This window comes from Elgaria multicarinata, chromosome 1 (genome assembly GCF_023053635.1).
Source record: "Elgaria multicarinata webbii isolate HBS135686 ecotype San Diego chromosome 1, rElgMul1.1.pri, whole genome shotgun sequence".
NCBI classification, from domain to species: Eukaryota; Metazoa; Chordata; class Lepidosauria; order Squamata; family Anguidae; genus Elgaria; species Elgaria multicarinata.
In genome coordinates this window covers 208,047,886-208,070,533 of record NC_086171.1, presented here as the reverse complement: position 1 = coordinate 208,070,533, position 22,648 = coordinate 208,047,886, and the positions used below count along the sequence as shown (strand labels likewise).

General features: G+C 41.6%; 1 protein-coding gene across 1 annotated transcript in view; it reads right to left on the bottom strand.

The window, feature by feature from the left end:
* Window positions 1-22,648, bottom strand: part of NTSR1 (neurotensin receptor 1) — a 141,910-nt gene that overhangs the window by 23,483 nt on the left and 95,779 nt on the right. The window lies entirely within an intron of this gene.

Below are 22,648 nucleotides of genomic sequence, written 5' to 3'. Positions count from 1 at the left end.
GAAAGCAGTATATAAAAGGCAGGAGCCACACCAAGCAGGATATAGTGGTATGAAAGTAGTATATGGTATGTGTCAATGGGCCCAGCAGTTGTCAGTGCATTTCAATGCCGCTATAAAGCAGTAGTGTGGCTCCTTCCTTTTATATACCGCTTTTGTACTGCTTTCATAGTGCAATATCCTGCTTGGTGTAGATTGGGCCTGAGGGTCTGTGCCTGGCCCAAAGTTGTGTAGAGCTCCATCAGATGAGTGTTTTATTGCAAAGGGCCCCAACAGTGCCCTTTAAAGCACTATAAAGCAGCAGTGTCGCTCCTGCCTTTTATATACCACGTTCATAGTGGAATATAGCCTCGTGTGGCGCAGAGCGGTAAAGCAGCAGTTTCTGCAGCTGAAACTCTCCCCACGGCCTGAGTTCGATCCCAGTGGAATCTGGTTTCAGGCAGCCGGCTCGGGTCGACTCAGCCTTCCATCCTCCCGAGGTCGGTAAAATGAGTACCCAGTTAGCTGGGGGAAAGGCAATCACGGCTGGGGAAGGCAACGGCAAACCACCCCGCTATAAGGCCTGCCAAGAAAATGTCAGTGAAAGCTGGCGTTCCTCCAAGAGTCAGTAATGACTCAGTGCTTGCACGAGAGGTTCCTTTCCTTCCTTCATAGTGGAATATCCTGCTTGGTGTAGATGAGCCCTATGATAAAATGGCGAATCAAAAAGTCAGGGGAAATTAAATGGTCGTTGTCTGGCGCCCCATCAGAGTCTTGATGTCTATGTGCTACCTTCAGAATCAGAGGCAGTAACCAGTTGCACCGTGCCCTGCTTTTGGGTCCCTGGTCGACAGCTAGTTGGCCACTGTGTGATCAAAGTGCTGGACTAGATGGACCCTTGTAGCATTATTATCAGCTTATGGAGAATTGAATTGTAATCAAGAGACAAAAGAGAATTGATAATGAACTTGTTAACAGCTGCAAGACTAAAGATATCCAGGAACTGGAAGGTTCAAGGGGATTATCATATAGAAGATTGGTATAAAGAAATATGGGATATTGCTATTAATGATAAATTAACATGTAACATGAAAGTTAGAAGAGGAATGATAAAAAAACGAATGATTTTGATTTGAAGGAATATGGAAACAGTTCTTGGAATTTGTACTATTAAAGGAAAGAGGGAAAACACCTCCAGAGGAAGTAATGAGATTTTGGAAATATGAATAAGATCCCATGGTTGGGGGGAGCACACTTTTGTTAATTATGATTATGTTAAATGGAATTATGTTAGAATATATGTTTATTAAATTGTTTACTTTATATTATTGTGTATTACGTGGTATTGTTTTATATTGTATTGTTGTATTGTTTGGATGTAATTTTTTTAAAAAAATAAAATAAAAAATAAAATAGATGGACCCTTGGTCTGATCCAGCATGGCATTTCTTATGTTCTTATATTCTCTAGCTGCTTCTACTTATTCACTTCTATTTATTTACTTCTATTTACTGTGCCAAAACAGACTTCCCCAAGTTTGTGTCCTTCAACTGTGTTAGGCAACAAATCCCATCAATCCCAGCCAGCATGGGCAATGGGTGGTGTAGTCCAACAAATCTGGAGGACATGAGCTTTGGGAAGGCAGTGTGAAATGCTTTCACAGGCAGGAGGGTTGGGGTTTTTTTAATGCAAGATCAAGGAAGTACGCCGTTGCCTGATGAAAATATTGTCTTCTCATCAAGAGCAGCATGAATCACTGTCTGAAATTTCAGAGCAGTAGCAAGAACGTTGATTGCAGGAAAGCACGGCGTGATCCTCCCTCTCTTTCTCTAAAGGAATGGCTGATCAAAGTATGGAAATCGGCAGAAATGTCAAACTTCACAGTGTTTGTCTAAAAGATTGCAGACTGTGCTTTGAGACATCTTGGGTTAACGGCTTCACTTTTATTGGCTTCATGGAGAGGTAATATCATTTGATGTTTGACTTGTATAAGAGCTTTTCTGTATTGTAAATATTCTTTTATATGTTTCTGTATTTCTGTCTATTTTCCTCATATGAAAACAAAGAAAAACGAAAAGACAAAGTCACCTCTGCTGAAGTACATTTGTGTCTATGAAAGCACAAAACTGGGTCGTTTTTAATGTTCCACATTGGGTTTGCTGCAAGAGACTGTAGCTTTAGCTAGACCTAAGGTTTATCCCGGGATTGTCCCCGGGTCATCCCTGTTCATGTAAATGACACACACGGGATCCCGGGAGCAGGCAGGGATGACCCGTATGATATGACCCCCGGGAGCAGGGCCACGTCAAGAGTGTAAGCTGGGCATTTCCTGGGGGCTCCTAGCCTGGCAAGGAGGCCCCTGCCTAAACAGCGTCACTGTTCTCAGTACATCCTATTTTTTCTTCTCCAATACGAGATAAACCTATGGTGAAAATTGCAGAGTGGCAGGGAAAACGATATCCCACCCATTCAATGGCAAAACCAGGGATGCAGGATGGGACTTGATTGATCTTTCACAAAGGTTTATGACCCTCTTCCTTCATTTCTTTTCACTGTGGTTCCCATGTTAGTTGAAATAAGCCATTGAACTTGTTATCTAAATAGCCAGCAGGATACCTTTTGATTTCCATGGTGCAAGGAAACACTTTCTAACATCAATAATTTCTAATTCACAGTTTCTGGTTCATTATTATTATTATTGTCTAGGCTGCCCTTCAGTTCAATTTTATTCCACCTCCCCTGGAAAGCTGTCCCCTTTGTGAAGATTTTAATGACAGGACTCTGTACCCCATGACCCAACTTGCCAATAACCTCTCTGCCAGAGAATCAGAATTGACTGGACAAGCAAATTCAAGTAACAACATTTGTAAAACCCAACATAAGAAGATAAGCGGAGCCATGCTGGATCAGACCAAGGGTCCATCCAGTCCGTGGCCAGGGTGCATATAGCCTTACTGCCTCTGATACTGGAGGAAGCACATACTATAGCCATCAAGGCTAGTAGCCATTGATAACCTTCTCCTCCAGGGATTTATCATCTTCCTTTTATAGTATCCAAATTGGTGGCCATCACTACATCTTGTGATAGTGAATTGCATAGTTTAAATATGCGCTGTGTGAAGAAGTCCTTCCTTTCATCTGTCCTGAATCTCTCACCGGACACCTTCATGGGATAACCTCAGGTTCTGATATGATGGGAGAGGGAGAAAAATGTCTCCCTATCTCCTAGGGTGACCATATGAAAAGGAGGACAGGGCTCCTGTATCTTTAACAGTTGTATTGAAAAGGGAATTTCAGCAGGTGTGCTTTGTATATAGAGAGAACCTAGTGAAATTCCCTCTTCATCACAACAGTTAAAGCTGCAGGTACCCTGCCCTCTTTTAAATCTGGTCACTCTAGTATAGCTCCTTTATTATTATTATTATTATTATTATTATTATTTATTTATTTATTTATTTATTTATTTATTTATATAGCACCATCAATGTACATGGTGCTGTACAGAGTAAAACAATAAATAGCAAGACCCTGCCGCATAGGCTTACATTCTAATAAAATCATAATAAGACAATAAGGAGGGGAAGAGAATGCAAACAGGCACAGGGTAGGGTAAACAGGCACTGGGTAGGGTAAAACTAACAGTATAAAGTCAGAACTGTGGTGATGAAGAGGGAATTTCACCAGGTTCTCCATATATACAAATGACAACTGCTGAGATTCCCTTTTCTATGCAACTGTTAAAAATACAGGAGCCCTGTCCTCCTTTTCATATGGTCACCCTACCCTATCCACATTCTCCACGCCATGTATAATTTTGTTCACCTCTGTCATGTCTCCCCTTAGCCTCCTTTTTTCCAAGCTGAACAATCCCAGCTATTGTAACCTTCCCTCATAGGGGAGACGCTCCAGCCCCTTAATAATTTTAGTCACACTTCTTTGCACTACAATATCTACAAGCTCTATAATAACTGCACTACAATATCTACAAGCTCTCCAATGTCTTCTTTTTTTTTTTTTAGGTGTGGTGTCACCAAAACTGTACACAGTATTCGCCGTGTGGTTGCACCATAGATATGTATAAAGCAATATGATACTGGTCACCATCAGCTGGACAGGGAAGGGGGCGGACCTACAGGAGCTCAGGAGAGCTCCCTGCTAAATAAAAATAAATAAATAAAAAGGGGGTGGGTGGGAGGAGAGGAACAGGCCCCTGGTCTCTGTATATATAAAAAATAAAAACCGGGGTGGGTGGGTGGAGAGGAGATGAACGAGGCCCATTCCAACCCCCATTTTTCAATTTTTTTATCTGTATCTGCAAAGCTCCACAGATACAGATAATACTATTTAAAAAAAAATGAGGGGAGACAGAGGGAGGTCAGAGGGAGGAGACGTGGTTCAGGCACCCTCCATCTGTCTCCTCGTCCTCCTCTGGCTGCCTCGTTCCTTCCCCATTCCTTCCGCTGCTCAGTGCAGCACATCAATTTGGATGGCTTTAAAAGGGGGTTGGATAAATTCCTGGAGGTGAAGGCTATCAATGGCTACTAGCCCTGATGGTTGTGTGCTATCTCCAGTATTCGAGGCAGTAAGCCTGTGGGCACCAGTTGCTGGGGAACATGGGTGGGAGGGTGCTGTTGCACCATATCTTGCTTGTTCATCCCTGGCCAACGGTTGGTTGGCCACTGTGTGAACAGAGTGCTGGACTAGATGGACCCTGGGTCTGATCCAGCAGGGCACTTCTGATGTTCTTAAGGCGCCACCGTCAAGATGGGGGCCCAGTCTCTGCCTTGGAAGACCAGATATTCTTATCCTGGCTGCCTTGTGAGGGACTCTAGAAAACAGCCTTCTGCTTCTTTGCCATTAAGTGGGGGGAAAGGAGGCATCTGATGGGTTCTTGCTCATTCCTCCTAACCCTGGAGCCAGCACTACTCAAGAGGATAATGGGACAACTGAGAAGCAGCCCTGATGAGCACAGCAGTGAATCGACACAGACCGATGGAGTAGTTTCAGTAGTGTGATATTGCAATCTGAGAGACGCCGAAGGAGTGCCTTTGCAGCAACAGCCCCGGCTGAAACGTTTAGTGGAAGTGTTCAGCAATAGATGGGGCTAATCCTTTCTTGGGTCCTCATTGAGGTCAGAAGTCCGGAGTGCTAAATTCCCCCCCTGGAAACAAGCCAATCTCGGCTTCTATTTGCTGCCAGCAAGAGGCAGCCAGGCACTCCCTCCTTTGCAGCCTCCTGATCGCTAGAAGTAAAAAAGCAATCTGGTCGCCTCGCTGCGAACAATTGTGAGACGCAATTATTTCCTCAGCACCACTGAAGTCCTTCTCAGCCTTTTATGACATTGCTAACCGGTGAAATTTCATTCTGCTCCCCTTCTGAACAAAGTTAGCTTTCAGCTTCCGTGTAGGGCAAGAGGACACTTTTAATTTTGGAGGGGTTGGGAAAGTCGCTGCCACTTTTTCTTCCATTCTGAGATACACAGAGAACAAATCTTCCCCACCTAAGTGAGAATTTCATTGCACAATGCAGTGGGTTTTCTCCCTCCCCCACTTTTAATTAGAGTTATATTCAGGGTTTTACTTTTCTTTTACGTTTCATCATTTCGGTTTGTTTCGTGTTTTTTTGTCATCAATAAATGACCTGCTTTACCTTTCAGGTTCAGGGTGAATATTAAATATATTTTAAAATATACTTTTTAAAAAAACCATCCTAATCCTATAAACATTGGGTGAGATTTGGGGAAAAATGGTTTATATAATGAAATTTCACTAAATAAGGGCTAAAACAGACATTACTTTAAATCACTATCTAGCAGCAATGCCTTTCTTTCCATTTTTTTTAAAACTGTAGATGCAGAGGCCTGATCCAGATCTTAAAAGCCCCCTGCATCCTGTCCAAGGATCCTGATCCAGATCAGGGCCAAGGAACCTACTCCAGAGTAATTTTTTTAAAAAAGACATAGCTTTTTAGATAGGAGGTTTTAGATAGGCCTTTGAGATAATGTGTTTTGGCCCTTAAACATACAGGCGAACACCTGAAACACTGTGATTTCCATTAGGTATGGGAGGCTCCTGTGGACTGTGCTGCAAAAATAATCAAGAAAAACTGGATTAATTTCCTGGACAGCTGCTGGACACCCGGAGAGTTAATCTGGACTCTGGATTAGTTGTGGATTTGGCTTCTAGTCCTTGGTGTATGGCAGCGTGATGTCAATGCTATGTACCAGATCTGAAGGCCCATTTTGGTCTTCTGGAGGAAATGTTTGGTCTTCTATAGGAAATGTTATCATGCAAGTAGAACCTTTCTTCCAAATAAGTCTGCTCAGTCTCACCGTTTATAAACTCCACATTCCAGTGAGTATAAACATGCCAGGACAATCCTCTCATTGTACTGATTTATCTAGGCTGCTTCTATACCATTTGACATCCTTGGGTTTCTAAGCGGTTCCAAGCAGTTTACATAGGGTGACCATATGGAAAGGAGGACAGGGCTCCTGTATCATTAACAGTTGTATAGAAAAGGGAATTTCAGCAGGTGTCATTTGTAGGCATACAGCAGCTGGTGAAATTCCCTCTTCATCACAACAGTTAAAGCTGCAGGAGCTATACTAGGATGACTGGATGCAAAATAGGGCAGGGCTCCTGCAGCTTTAACTGTTGTGACGAAGAAGGAATTTCACCAGCTGCTGCTTGCATACAAATAACACCTGCTGAAATTCGCTTTTCAATACAACTGTTAAAGATACAGGAGCTCTGGTCACCCTAGAAAGCTAGAGAGCCTAGCTTTGGTAATCCATCATGATAACTGTAGCATTCCTGCCTATCCCCAATGAGAATTTAGCTTCTCTAAGATAGGGTGACCATATGAAAAGGAGGACAGGGCTCCTGAATCTTTAACAGTTGCATAGAAAAGGGAATTTCAGCAGGTGTCATTTGTATATATGGAGAACCTGGTGAAATTCCCTCTTCATCACAACAGTGAAAGCTGCAGGAGCTATACTAGAGTGACCAGATTTAAAAAAGGGCAGGGCACTCTTTTAAATCCCAACCACCCACCCACCTACCACCATCCACACTTGGTTCTGCTATCACCAGGGCCTTTAGATCTCAGGTCCGTCCCACACCAACTTTTATTATCACTTGTACTGTTTCCTTTATTACTTCCCCCTTCTGTAGCCAAGAGCAGAAGGCATTGGACTTTATTATTATTATTATTTATTTATATTTATTTATTTATTTATTTATTACACTTATATACTACTCCCATAGCCAGGGCTCTCTGGGCGGTTTACAGAAATTCTAAAATTGAGGTAAAAACAAGTATACAAAATTTAAAACTCTAAAACACAGAACATACACACATAAAGCATTAAAAACCGTTTAAAAACTAAACATGTGGGTAATTAGGATGTGCCGCCATATGCCTGGGCAAAGAGGAAAGTCTTAACCTGGCGCTGGAAAGATAGCAACGTTGGTGCCAGGCGAGCCTCATCAGGGAGATCATTCCACAGTCTGGGGGCCACCACCGAAAAGGCCCTATCCCTTGTTGCCACACTCCGAGCCTCTCTCGGAGTAGGCACCCGGAGGAGGACCTTAGATGTTGAACATAGTGACCGGGTATATTCACGTCAGGAGAGGCATTCCGTCAGGTATTGTGGTCCCAAGCCGTGTAAGGCTTTATAGGTCAAAACCAGCACCTTGAATTGGGCTCGGAAACATACAGGCGGCCAGTGCAAGCAGACCAGAGCGGGTGTTATATGGTCAAACCTTCTGGTTCCCGAAATCAATCTGGCCGCTGCATTTTGCATGAGCTGCAGCTTCCGAACCGTCTTCAAAGGCAGCCCTACGTAGAGCGCATTGCAGTACTCTAACTTGGAGGTTACCAGAGCATGGACAACTGAAGCCAGGTTATCCCTGTCTAGATAGGGGCGTAGCTGGGCCACCAACCGGAGTTTGTAGAAGGCACTCCATGCCACTGAGGTCACCTGAGCCTCAATTAACAATGATGGGTCTAAAAGAACCCCCAAACTTTGTTTTAATAAGCAAAGATTTTTTTTATTTATTACAGCATTAAATTGTTGAATAGTAAATAAGTACCTTTTATTGGTCCTCTCAATATATGTTCTCTGATACACAATTTATCTAATCACTCTCTTAATCAAACACTTCACAGTCACTACAGACCTCCTCCCCTCTCTCAGTTCTAAAATCTTATCTCTGATCTAAACCATCTCACAACAATTCCCTGTGTCTGTCTTATCTCTGACCTGTTACAAATCTGTTTCAAGTCCTATCTACCTCACACAAGCAAAGCATCTGACTTATATTGCAAATACTTCACTCCCCCTTTCAACTCATTCAGCCAATTGTCTCACACATGCCAATCCACCATTCTTCCTGTCACTCATTCCATTCTCACTCCAGAGATACTCACCATTAAATACAGAGACCAGGGCCATAGCTAGACCTAAGGTTTATCCCTGGATCGTCCAGGGGTCAAACCTGTTCATCTAGGTGACACACAGGGGATCCAGTGCTCAGGCAGGGGCGAACCCTGGATGATCCCAGGATAAACCTAAGGTCTAGCTGTGGCCATAATAGAAATACGTGACCATAATCACAGGCTCATTATTTATGTACATGTAACATCACAGTGACCCTAAGAAAAGCCTAGGGAAGATTAGTCATACTTAGCTGTCATGTGATCCTGAGACTTGTGGAGAGTACAAAAGTCTCAGTTTGTCAACACAAACTTGTCTGGTTTACCCACTGTCCACAGTGGACTTAGAATCATAGAATTGAAGGGGTCCACAGAGGACATCTAGTCCAACCTCTTGCTCTATGCAGAAAATCCAGGGTTAGTACATCTCCAGCAGGTAACTGGTCAGCCTTTGCTTGAAGACCTTTACGGAAAGGGAGCTCACCATCCCCTTAGGTGATTTGTTCCTTTGTCAAATGGCTTTTATTACCCATAGTTTCCCCCTAATGGATCATAGGCCAAATCCAGCCTGCCTGGAGTCCAGCTCCAGCCCTCCAGGGTTCCTCAGATGACCCTGCCCTCTTTCCCCTGGCCCTGCCCACTCTCTCTTGATCACCAATCATATGGTGGCTTTCCATCTTTTGTGCAGTTTTCCCCCCATTCTAAATGGTTGAAATGTCTCTTCTAAGTCTTCGGTGTTGTCAGGAGGAGTTTCAAGCTACCCGATGTCAGTATGTTTGCTGTTTCTGGTAAGTCTAGTCCCAGCTCCTTTTGACTTTAGCCCAGCCCACCAAAGCTTCTCCAAAATAGATTTTGACACTTGGGATGTAAAAAGCTCAACATCTCTGGATTAAAACTGCTCTATCCCCACGTCACAGTTTATTTTGGCCCTCACATTGCCAATGGGGAAAGGATTAAACACCCCTCTCCCTCGTGCATTCAAACATCCATCCCTAAAGCTCACTTTTTGTTGAAAACCAAATCAAACCTTGGGGCTTTGCTATTCATATTTAGGCATAATTTGCTCCTCGTTTGACAATAGATCTTTTGTCCTGAAACTTAACATCTATGCTGACCCTGTGGAGCACTTTTCCATCTAAATACTTTATTTTTAAAAATCCATGAACTGAACTTCACAGCACTTCACAAGTTAGCTAAATTATTACACTTCTTCATAAGAGTGAGAGAGAAAGATTAATATTTGACTTTGATGAAGGTCATTTGGAGTTGAACCACCAAAAGATAAACTCCACTACCCTTTCCTTGGCTTTTAAAACTTATTGTCCTCAAATTTGCTCCAAACATATTTTTTTTATTCATTTCAGTTATTTGCAACGTTTATATACCACTCTGCAGCTAAACAGATTCTGGAGTAGTGACTGATGAAAGACAAAAAGAATAAAAGCACTATACTAAAAGGGTTTAAAAACCAAACCAAACAGAATATCAATAAAGACCATGGCTGGTCTATTGGGGAAAGCTTCTTAGCCTCTTACTCCAAAGTTTTCATTTCCCCACACAATCCCCCATGAAATGCCGAAAATTGAATGGTCAAAATTTTGGGCATAGCACCAATTTTGCATATGTGAGTTTTGGGATGGGAGAATCAGCAGGAATTGAGCACCCAGAGGTATTCCACATTCCATCTTGAACCACCTATTCCTGATTGCAAGTTGTTGTTCAAACAGGACAAGTATGCATTCAGGTGTACATTTTTTAGATGCATGAACACAAATATGTATGTTTACCCCATTGGCTAAAGTAGGGTGACCCTATGAAAAGGAGGACAGGGCTCCTGTATTTTTAACAGTTGTATTGAAAAGGGAATTTCAGCTGGTGTCATTTGTATATATGGGGAACCTGGTGAAATTTCCTCTTCATCACACCTGTTAAAGCTGCAGGTGCCCTGCCCTCTTTTAAATCTGGTCACTCTAGTATAGCTCCTGCACTTTAACTGTTTTGATGAAGAGGGAATTTCACCAGGTTCTCCATATATACAAATGACACCTGCTTTCTATGCAACTGTTAAAGATACAGGAGTCCTGTCCTCCTTTTCATATGGTCACCCTAGCTAAAGCATAAAAAGTGCTTTTTAAAGGCACATTTTCTAAAACACACAGTTTGCAAGAGGGATCACAAGCTCAGCCTGCAAAATGTATTGTCGTTCATGTTCAGGGGCGTGAAAGGGGCAAGTTCGACTCTTAAACAGAATTCAAGTATAGGTAGAATCTAGGAGGGATCTGCAACTAATTAAGAACTCTAAATTCTCCCGGTGGTTCCTTCTTTTTAAAACAACATTTCAGAGCCAACTATTCGTCCAAACTGAGGCCACTTTCCCTAAGAAATGCTTTTATTGAACTGAGGCCTTAGCTAGACAAACCTGTTGTTCCGGAGGAGAGGAGGGGAGTCCTCGCATTATGAATAACATGAGATCTCACCCTCGTTTACACGTAAGGCGCAATGACCTCAAGAAGAGAGGTGCCGCGCCCACCATTTTTATTTTTAAAGAGGCAGGAGCGGTCCACCGATCCTGTGCAAAGGTGTTTTTTAATTTTTTTTACCAACTTTCGCCACTCCCCCCACCGTAACCCCGATGGGCACAGTGCTCCTGAGGAGCGCTGCGCCCCGTGCGCGGCTCCCGGCTCTGTGTGAGTAATTGCGCAGAGCCGGGAAAAGCTATGGAAACGCGTCACATCCTCGCAGTCTCGGGCTCAGCCTGAGACCACGGGAAAAAACGGGTCCAAAGTGTAGGGTTGCATCCCGGGGCCAGGGAGGGATGATCCCTCCCTGATCCCGGGATCCCCTGTGCGTCATCTGGATGCACAGGGGTGATCCCGGGTATCAGCCCGGGAGAACCGCTGGTCTAGCTAATGTTGGGTTATTGTGCCAGAACTTTTCTCTCTCTGGAACTCTGTTTGTGCTCAGAAACAAACACACATCACACAGGTCTTACACAGCAGAGCTGGTTTATTTCCTTCAGGCTTCTGTGCAGTTCAATTGAGATCAGTTCAGATCAGCACACTGAGGCATACACAGAGAGCAGTGATCATAGAGCAGTGATCAGTAAGCAGTGATCAGTAAGCAGTGATCAGAGCCATTTTACACAAGTGAGAAACTATATACAGATCTACACAATTCTTATCTACATTACATACAGCTGTGATGAGGCTAACTTAGAATCTTGGCAAGGTTCCCAGAACAGCCTCTATCTCAAGGTAATTGCCCACAGATAGACTTTCTCTGTTTAACCCTGAGATAGCCATACACACACAATTTTAATGACTAAGCAAGTATTTCTTTTCATATACTTAACAGTCCTCCTCTTGCGCATGTTGTTTAAATTGTGTTACAATCTGAGACCCAGCTTTAAAACATCTCTTTGTGTTTTACCATTGAACGTTCCACCTGTCCTTTCTCATTTTGTTTTACTTTGAATACCCATTTACAGGTAATGGCTTTACGACCTTCAGGTAAAGGTACTAGCTCCCACGTTTCATTTTTTTCCATTGCTCTGATTTCCTCTGACATTGCTTCATGCCAGCCCTGAGCTTCTGTAGGTTCCATTTCCTGAATTTCCTCAAATGAAGTAGGTTCATAGGCTATTAGTAAAGCTCTATGAGAAACCTGTTTGCTTTGGTATTCATCTGAATAACGAATTGGAGCTTTGCGTTCCCTTTCTGATCGTCTTGGCATAGTTACAGGCATAGTTTCCTCCTTTACAGTTTCTTCCCCCTCCCTCTCTTGCTGAGATTGTTCAGGAATTTCTTCTGTTTCTACAGCTTTCTGTTCTACAGGCAAACTTACATACTGTTTTGTTTCCTGCATTTGTTCATGAAAAACTACATCTCTGTTCACAATTACACTTTTGTGATATGGAGACCACAAACGATAGCCTTTTGTTTGTGTATCATATCCCAACAGTTTACATTCCAAACCTCTTTGAGCTAGTTTTCCTGGTCTGTTTTCTTTCTGAATATGAGCAAAACATTTACTTCCAAAAACCCTTATATGTGACACTCTAGGTTTTCTTTTGTAAAACATTTCATATGGAGTTTTTTCATGTACAGAGTGGTAAAGCCTGTTTAACAAATAATTTGAGGTGGACAAAGCTTCTGCCCAGACAGATTAGACAATCCTGACTCTTTCAATAGAGCTCTTAACATGTTCTGCAAGGTTCTGTTTTTCCTTTCTGCAACTCCATTTTGAAATGGTGAATATGGAGCAGTAAGGTTATGTTGTATACCCTCATCACTGAGGAATTTTTTAAATTGGTTGCTAAGAAATTCACCTCCCCGGTCCGTTCTTAGATTAGCTATAGGTTCTTTAAATCTATTTTTACTCCACTTAACAAACGCTTTAAACTTTCCAAAAGTTTCACTCTTCTGTTTTAACACATACACAAATCCAAATCTACTGTAATCATCAACAATAGACAAGAAAAATCTGTTTCCTCCTTGACTTGTCTCAAAAGGACCTGCAAGATCTGCATGAATTAATTCAAAAATTCTTTTTGTTGTTCTCTCACTATGTTTTGGAATGTTTGACTTATGACACTTGGTTTCACTGCATACATTACATTCTACATAGTTAGAACATGGTTTGATTTTCACCCCTTCACACAATTCTGGAATCTTAGAAATTGTTTTATAGTTAGCATGACCAAACCTTTTATGAGTTAAATGGATACACTCTTGGTGTGGTTTGCAATTGGCTATTGTTTTTGTTGTGACTTTGCTGGCTACAACTTCATTTTCTGTACAAGTATTAATCACATACAAAGAATCTTTCATTATTCCCTGCACACACACCTTGTTTCCCTGTTTTATAGTACAATTTTCTTCAGTAAAACAAACCTCATACCCCATTTCTGTTAACTGAAACACACTTAGAAGGTTTGTTTCTAATTCTGGTACATATAAAACACTTTGTAGTTCAACTCCCAGACAATCAAAATATACATTACCCACACCACAAATCTGGATTTTTGTTCCATTTGCAAGGGTAACACACTTTTGCTCTGAAGTAGAAGTTTCCAAGGTTACAAATGAAAGTTTGTCTTTTGCCATACTTATTGAAGCCCCAGAGTCCAAAAACCAAGGATTCATTGTCTCTTTGACTCTTGCTAGAAGACACTTCTTTGTTGATTCAGTTTCATTCATGTTGTTTTCTTCTCTCCACTTTGCTGTCAACAGCTTTTTCTTCTTGTTGTTGCAATCCCGCCTTAAGTGTTCTGTGGAACCACAATTAAAGCATTTCCTTGCCTTTAATGCAGCCACCACATCAGAAGTTTTATGGCTTTGTTGAAATTCAGCCACAGGATGTTTAAGGCTCTGTTGTTTTGAAGCTTGTCTTCTTTCATAGGTTTCCAGTAGTTTTCCAGCTACATACTCGAGGGTTAAATTTTTCTCCTCTTGACTTTCCATCATGGTGACAACCGCGTCGTATGATGAATCAAGACTTGACAAAATCACATAGACTTGGTGTATAGTTGTAAACTCCATCCCTCGTGCCCTGAGTTGATTGAAGATTTCTCTCATGCTCTTCAAATGGTTTGACATAGACTCCCCTGGTTTCAGCTTCATTCCATACAGTTTCCGGGTTAGAATTACTTTACTGCCCGCTGTTTCTCTTTGATATACAGCTTGTAGCGCATTCCAGCACTCTTTTGATGTATTCAAAAACTGAATGAAGGAAATTTGAGAGTCTTCCACAGCTAATGCAATAACTGCCATTGCTTTTGCATCGTCCTTAAACCATTTAGCATTCTGTGGATCTGCTCTATCTGGTGGATCCTCTGTGACTACATACCACAGTTCAGCCTGAATCAGATACATTTGCATTTTGTAAGACCATAATGCATAGTTAGAGTCATTCAGTTTTTCCAACAATTGATGCAAACCAGACATATTAGCTCCTGCCATTCCCTCTGCTTTAGGAATTGGTATCTCACCGTCCTCCTGCTCAGAGTCCTCCTCAGAGTCAGCCGACTGAGATTTTTCCTCACTTTGCAGCACTGGCTTTAGCTTGATGTCTTCCTTCATCAACAGTTTTCTGTTTTAGCAGACTCCTGGTTCTGGTTCTGATACTGCACCGTTCCCACCAAGTTCTGGTTCTTCTGCCTGGGTTAGGCTGGCGTAGACTTGCCTGGGTTAGGCTGGGCCCATAACCTTTGTTGGGTTATTGTGCCAGAACTTTTCTCTCTCTGGAACTCTGTTTGTGCTCAGAAACAAACACACATCACACAGGTCTTACACAGCAGAGCTGGTTTATTTCCTTCAGGCTTCTGTGCAGTTCAATTGAGATCAGTTCAGATCAGCACACTGAGGCATACACAGAGAGCAGTGATCATAGAGCAGTGATCAGTAAGCAGTGATCAGAGCCATTTTACACAAGTGAGAAACTATATACAGATCTACACAATTCTTATCTACATTACATACAGCTGTGATGAGGCTAACTTAGAATCTTGGCAAGGTTCCCAGAACAGCCTCTATCTCAAGGTAATTGCCCACAGATAGACTTTCTCTGTTTAACCCTGAGATAGCCATACACACACAATTTTAATGACTAAGCAAGTATTTCTTTTCATATACTTAACAGCTAAGGCCTGAGATTCCAAGTAATGCCAACTGCAGTTCTTGATGCTACCACAAGGTGCCATTTGAATGCAGACATGCATCTGTGGCCAACATCAAATGGAAGACATTGTTCACTACATCTTAACTTGCCCTCTGTATAGGGATCCAAGAGAGAGATTCTTTAAACCCTTGTTAACACGTGGATATTTATTTATTTATTTATTACATTTTCATACCGCCCAATAGCCGAAGCTCTCTGGGTGGTTCAAAAAAAATTAAAACCATAATAAAACAACCAACAGGTTAAAAGCACAAATACAAAATAGAAATATAGGAATGCCCTTGCAGAAACAGTTTTCTTCTGAGTGATACCGACAGTTATGTGACACATAAAGTAGCTTTGTTTGCAGTGGCAGCAAATAAAATAAGGAAGAGAGAACTAGATAAAATTGCCATAAACTGCCATGGAGATTCAGGTCACAGCTAGACTGAAGGTTTATCCTGGGATCATCCAGGGTTCGCCCCTGCCTGAGCACTGGATGCCCTGTGTGTCACCTAGATGAACAGGTTTGACCCCTGGATGATCCAGGGATAAACCTTAGGTCTAGCTATGGCCACAGACTGCTGAGTGAAAGCTGAGTTTTAGTTATGGTAAATTTCAAGTTATCTGTGTATTTTCAAAGTATTGGTATTACTGTATAAATGTATGGATGCTTTCTTTTGATGTATTTGTCATGGCCTTTGGCTAGTACAATAAAGTTTGGATTGATTATTATTATTAATAAAAAGTACATCTCTGTGTGCAGTTCACTTGCATCTCCTCCCACTATTACATCATTCATATTTATGTGAGCAAAACTGCAAAAATACAGAAAACCAACAATACAATACAATCTTAATATGATTCTAAGTGTACATGCCTTAAGTTTCTTTTGGTGCAGTGTTTTACTGAGATGCACACATGAATCTGTGCATTAGTCAAACACTAATACAAAAAGAAGTTTGATGGCGCTATATAAATAAATAAATAAATAAATAAATAAATAAATAATACAACTGTTCATACAATCGCTTAAAGGTATATATTTAGTGCAACGTTAAATATCAATGTGTACATGAACACTGCTCATGCAGGGGAGGGAACCCCCCCGAAATGAACTGAAGAACCTGGAAGGTGTGGCAAACATGAAGGCATTGAACTAATCCAGATTAATGCAATCCCTTCCCTATTGTGTCAGCTTTGGAAAGAAGATTGGACAATCCAGAACCTCAAAACTAAAGGAGAAATTTGGATAATTGCAACCTCTCCTTAATTTAATGGCCATGTGTTTATTCAACACTCCAAATGACCCAGAGACTTGAACAAAACCTACAGAATTCATTGGCATGCAGACAAGGTATAATGAATCAAAGTATGGGTGACAAAGAGCACCAGTGAGAGATGCAAGCTGACTTGGAGAGAAACATGGCTGAAAGATAATTGAAAGCAGACAAGTGGTGGTGGTTTGAGATGGATGAGTAGTTGGAATCATAGCACTTGACGTGAACTGTATATTGACAAAGAAAAGTGGAGTTGAAGCCACATAATAGCAGCAAAGATCAAGAGCGAACAACTTCTCAAAACAAACTGTTATTCCCATTTCTCATTAAACCAAAGAACACTAGCGAGCACACAGCCATATTTCATTTTTTTCCAGAAATGTCAAGAATGGTCTTGTGAGACCAGTGTCACGGCCCACCAAGATGCAGGCTAGAACATCAGATCACGGCCATAAATGTAAGTGGGTGAACGGCATTCAAAACAAACAAACCAATCACACATTTGAAAGGAATGGCTTTTCCCCTCTTCTCTTCTCTCTCCAGATATCCAGACAATGCTTGAAAAAAGAACTTCAGCATTTTACAGAAGAAAACCCCAATATGAAACTTCTAAAGAATGTATTTTTTGACTGACCTTGGGTACATCTTCACTAGCTACAGTAATTCTGAGACAGTATGTGAGCCTCTCTAACATCTTTGTAGGGGGAAAGCAGAATATAAAGATGGCAAAGAGGGCCTGTTCATACAACACACTAAGCCATGGTTAAGCTGCTAATCCTTTTGCAGCTAATGGTTAGTGAGTGTCACCGTGGTTAAAGCCATGGTTCAAGGTGGCTTCTGAATATAGTCTGGCTTTATGGCTTAACCACCATGTTTAAAGACGTGGTTTAAGGTGTCTTCTGAATGGAGCCACTGTGGCTATGGTGCCACTATTGTTAGGAATGGTTCACAAGACATGCCAAGTCATGATTCACACAACACGCTAAACCATAATGTTTAGCTCAAAATGCTTAACCACCAGGTCTTAGCGTGTCGTCTGAACAGGGTCATAGTGAGCAAATGCACAGCAGGAATGCAAGTGCTCTTCTTGGGATAATACTGATACCGTGTAGCTGGCACAGAAGTGATTATGATCAGATCCATGCATGCAAAATTTGGAGATCAAAAGTGTGGCCACATAATGTACACGGCCGGGAAAGAAGACATGCATCACCCCCTCCCCCCCCCAAAAGAGGACAGATTTGCATAAAATGGGCATATACTAATGGATATGCATAAATGTATAGTTACAATTAATTCCTGCATTATAATAGAAACCCACACATCTTGACAAACTGGGGAAGGAAGACTGTGGTCAGGTGACCTGTATGCCTGCTGCTCAGTCCACTGTCTAGGTTCTACCAGCTCTGGGTAGGTAACCTCAAGGCCCCTGTTGCTCTGCCTTTCATGGATTCAAAGAGTACAACAAAGTCATGCAGGCGAGTGAAATGACCTGCCTCAGGAGGCTCCATGGAGCTGTGTGTGTGTGTGTGTGTGTGTGTGTGTGTGTGTGTGTGAGAGAGAGAGAGAGAGAGAGAGAGAGAGAGAGAGAGATGAACATAGGCACTGTTGCAGTGGAGGCTAGTGGCTCTGAAGTAAGTAGGGTGGTGAATCCGCTCTGGGATTGGGACTGAACCAGTCAGAACTCTGAAGGGGGTATCCCAGGAGCTCTAAGGAATCATAGAATAGTAGGGTTGGAAGGGGCCTACAAGGCCATCGAGTCCAACCCCCTGCTCAATGCAGGAATCCACTCTAAAGCATCCCTGACAGATGGCTGTCTAGCTGCTTCTTGAATGCCTCTAGTGTGGGAGAGCCCACAACCTCCCTAGGTCATAGATTCCATTGTTGTAGAAAATATGGGTAAGATGGTGTGGGAAACGGATTTGAAGATACAAATAGGGCAACAGAGTTGGGAGGGAATATGGAGACAAAGAGTGTTGAGAAGTATGTCAGTGAGGATAAAAGAGAACTATTACAAGATTTTATGGAGGTGGTATCTAACCCCGGTGAGATTAAACAAAAACAAGCTGCATTCAGCAAATTGCTGGAGAGGATGTAAAGAAAAAGGAACGTATTTACATATGTGGTGGGAATGTGTATTTGTTCAAAAAATGGTGTTTAAAGAGATAAATGATATTGTGGGAATGGAGATTGAAGAGACACCTACAGTGGCATTGCTATCATTATATGGAGATTTAAAATGCAATAAAGAAACAAAAGAACTGATAACGAATTTGCTGACAGCAGCAAGGTTAATCATATCTAGGAACTGGAAGGTGCAAGGAGATTATCATGTTGAGGATTGGTATAAAGAGATTTGCGATATGGCTATAAATGATAAATTGACATGTAATATAAAAATAAGAAAAGGGATAACAAAAACAAAATGATTTTGAGGGGATTTGGAATCAGTTCCTAGAATATGTATTATCTACGGGGAGTGGAAGACCACCTCCAGAAGAGTCAGTGAGATTTTGGAAACAGGAATAGATCCCGGGGTGGGTGGGGGGTGCACTTTATGTTATGTATTGATGTATAAAAAATATTAATTAGAACTGTTATAAGGATACTCAAGTTATGTATTATGTTGGTTTTTATTTTTGTGTTGTTGTTTATTATTTATTTATTTATTTGTTACATTTATATACCGCCCCATAGCTGAAGCTCTCTGGGTGGTTCACAAAAGTTAAAAACAGTAAACATTTTAAAAGTATACAAAATTTAAAAACATAAAAACAACAGTATAAAAACAATAGTATCCATTTAAAAACAACAGTTCTGGGGGCTGTTAAAAAACAAACTTAGCATTGTTAAATGTTATTAAATGCCTGGGAGAAGAGAAAAGTCTTGACTTGGTGCCTGAAAGATAACAGTGTTGGTGCCAGGCAAGCCTTATCAGGGAGATCATTCTGCAGTCAGGGGTCCACCACCGAAAAGGCCCTCTCCCTTGTTGCCATCCTCCGAGCTTCCCTTGGAATAGGCACTCTGAGGAGGACCTTAGATGTTGAGCGCAGTGTACAGGTAGGTTTATGTCGGGAGAGGTGTTCCATCAGGTATTGTGGTCCCAAGCCATAAGTAGAGCTTTCAGCATGCCAAGGTTGAATCAGATTGGTCCATCCCTTGATTTTTAAAATTTATTTCCCCCCCTGAAAGGTTTTCCGAATAGTCCACCAGTGGCGAAGGATTGATTTTCCTTTCGTTTGATCATGGGAAGCTGTGCATCTTCAAGTTCATAAAATAGAGATCTGCTGGCTCCCCCACCCAAGAGCAAATCCCATTGATCCCAAACGCATCTACCTCCATGTCATACCAAAATCCCATCTATGCTTACCTTTGAGTAAACCCCATTGAACAGAGAGAGACTTCCTAAAATGGGGTTTACTCAAAGGTAAGCATGGATTTTAGTATGATTTGGATGCAGATGAAGTTGAACTCAATGGAATCCACTCCTGAGTAAGGGAACCAGCAGATCTCCACCTTATGAACTTGAAGATGCACAGCTTTTGTACATGTCCCCCCTTAGCCTCCTTTTTTCAAGCTAAACAATCCCAGTTGATGTAACCTTCTCTCATAGAGGAGGTGCTCCAGCCCCTTAACCATTTAGTTGCCCTTTTCTGCACTTTTTCCAGCTCTATAATGTCTTTTTTTAGGTGTGGTGACCAGAACTGTACACAGTATTCTAAGTGTGGCCGCACCATAGATTTGTATAAGGACAGTATGATACTGGCAGTTTTATTCTCAATTCCTTTTCTCATAATGGAGTTTGCCTTCTTTGCAGCGGTCGCACAGCGGGTGGACATTTTCATCGATCTGTCCACCACAATCCCAAGAACTCTTTCTTGTTCGGTCGCCGCAGCTCAGATCCCATCAGGTTATACTTGAAGTTGGGGTTTATAGGAAGTGGAAATTACATCCAGAATGATGTAAAGATCTGGTCCCACCTCTGATCAATATAAAGGAAAAGGGAATGGGAAGGAAAGAGGAAGAAAAATCAAATCTTTCTGCAGGGCTGTTGGAATGAATGGCCCTGCTTTCCCTTCTGGAATGGCAGCTGGAGGTAACAGTTGATTTTATTCAACTTTCTTTCATTAGTTGCTTTGTCAATATCATTATTATAACTATTTCTTTACTTACATTGCCACAGTATTATTTCCTCATTTCTTTAATATTTCTTGATGCTATTCATGATTATTATGATAGTTATTTTTATTCCCTTAATTTCATTGTAGTGTCTGGATAGATTTTCTTTAATGTGTTTATGTAGTCATTTGATCTATAATTTTATTTACATAGTTATTATTATTATTATTATTATTATTATTATTATTTATTTATATAGCACCATCAATGTACATGGTGCTGTACAGATTACACAGTAAATAGCAAGACCCTGCCGCATAGGCTTACAATCTAATAAAGTTGTAGTAAACAATAAGGAGGGAAAGAGAATGCAAACAGGTACACGGAAGTGTAAACAGGCACCGGGTGGGGTGAAGCTAATAGTATAGAGTCAGAACAAACTCAATATTTAAAAGCGATAGGGAAAAGAAAAGTTTTTAGCTGAGTTTTAAAAGCTGTGATTGAGTTGGTAGTTCTCAAGTGTTCTGGAAGAGCGTTCCAGGCGTAAGGGGCAGCAGAAGAAAAAGGACGAAGCCGAGTAAGGGAAGTGGGGGTCCTTGGGCAGGCGAGGAGCATGGCATCAGAGGAGCGGAGAGCACGAGCGGGGCAATAGTGTGAGATGAGAGAGGAGAGATAGGCAGGAGCTAGACCGTGAAAAGCTTTGAAGGTCAACAGGAGAAGTTTATATTGGATTCTGGAGTGAATTGGAAGCCAATGAAGAGATTTCAGAAGTGGAGTGACATGGTCAGAGCGGCGGGCCAAGAAGATGATCTTAGCGGCAGAGTGGTGGACAGAGACCAGCGGACTGATGTGAGACGAGGGAAGGCCAGAGAGAAGAAGGTTGCAGTAGTCCAACCGAGAGATAACCAGTGCGTGAACGAGAGTCTTGGCAGAAGAGACAGACAGAAATGGTCGAATCCTGGCAATATTATACAGGACGAAGCGACAGGATTTAGCTATGTTGTACATCAATAAATCGTTTACTTCATTTCAGTTGTGATCTTTCATCTGTGGCCATTGCTACTGGATCAGTTTTGAATGCAGTTTTACTATTATCCTTACTTATCTTGACTATTTCTGATTTTGCTGTAACTTTGCTCTCTCTTGACTTTTTTGTTCCTTTTTCTATTTGATCATGGTGCTCTTCTCCAGCACAACCTTGGTTATGTTTACTTTTGAACACGAATTTACAAAATGGTTATGGCCAAGAACTTGAGGTCAAGGTTCATAGATTAAACCAGGGACATTTGAAGATAGAATACCATGAGTGATGGGAGTTTCAGGCCACAGCTAGACCTAAGGTTTATCCTGGGATTATCCAGGGTTCACCCCTGCCTGAGCACTGGATCCCCTGTGTGTCACCTAGATGAACAGGTTTGACCCATGGACGATCCAGGGATAAACCTTAGGTCTAGCTATGGCCCAAGTGTCCTCCATCCCACAAGGCCAGCTGATAATCACTTCAGTCTTGTCCACATTTAAATTATTTTTGCTAACTCATATTAATTTATATTAATATTATTTAATTTAATTTAATTTAATGTTGTTGTTGTGTTGTGAGTATTGTAGTATTGTATTACTGTATTGTTATCAATAAAAAATTTAAATTTAAATAGATTCCATTGTTGTGCTGCTCTAACAGTCAGGAAGTTTTTCCTGATGTCCAGCTGGAATCTGGCTTCCTTTAACTCGAGCCCGTTATTCCGTGTCCTGCATTCTGGGAGGATCAAGAAGAGATCCTGGCCCTCCTCTGTGTGACAACCTTTTAAGTATTTGAGTAGGGTGACCATATGAAAAGGAGGACAGGGCTACTGTATCTTTAACAGTCATGTAGAAAAGGGAATTTCAGCAGGTGTCAACTGAAGAGGGTGAAATTCTCTCTTCATCAACACAGTTAAAGCTGCAGAAGCCCTGCCCTCTTTTGTATCTGGCCACTCTACTACAGCTAGTGTAGCTTTAAGTGTTGTGATGAAGAGGGAATTTCACCCTCTTTAATTGACACCTGCTGCAATTCCCTTTTCTACATGACTGTTAAAGATACAGGAGCCCTGTCCTCCTTTTCATATGGTCACCCTATTGAAGAGTGCTATCATGTCTCCCCTCAATCTTCTCTTCTCCAGGCTAAACATGCCCAGTTC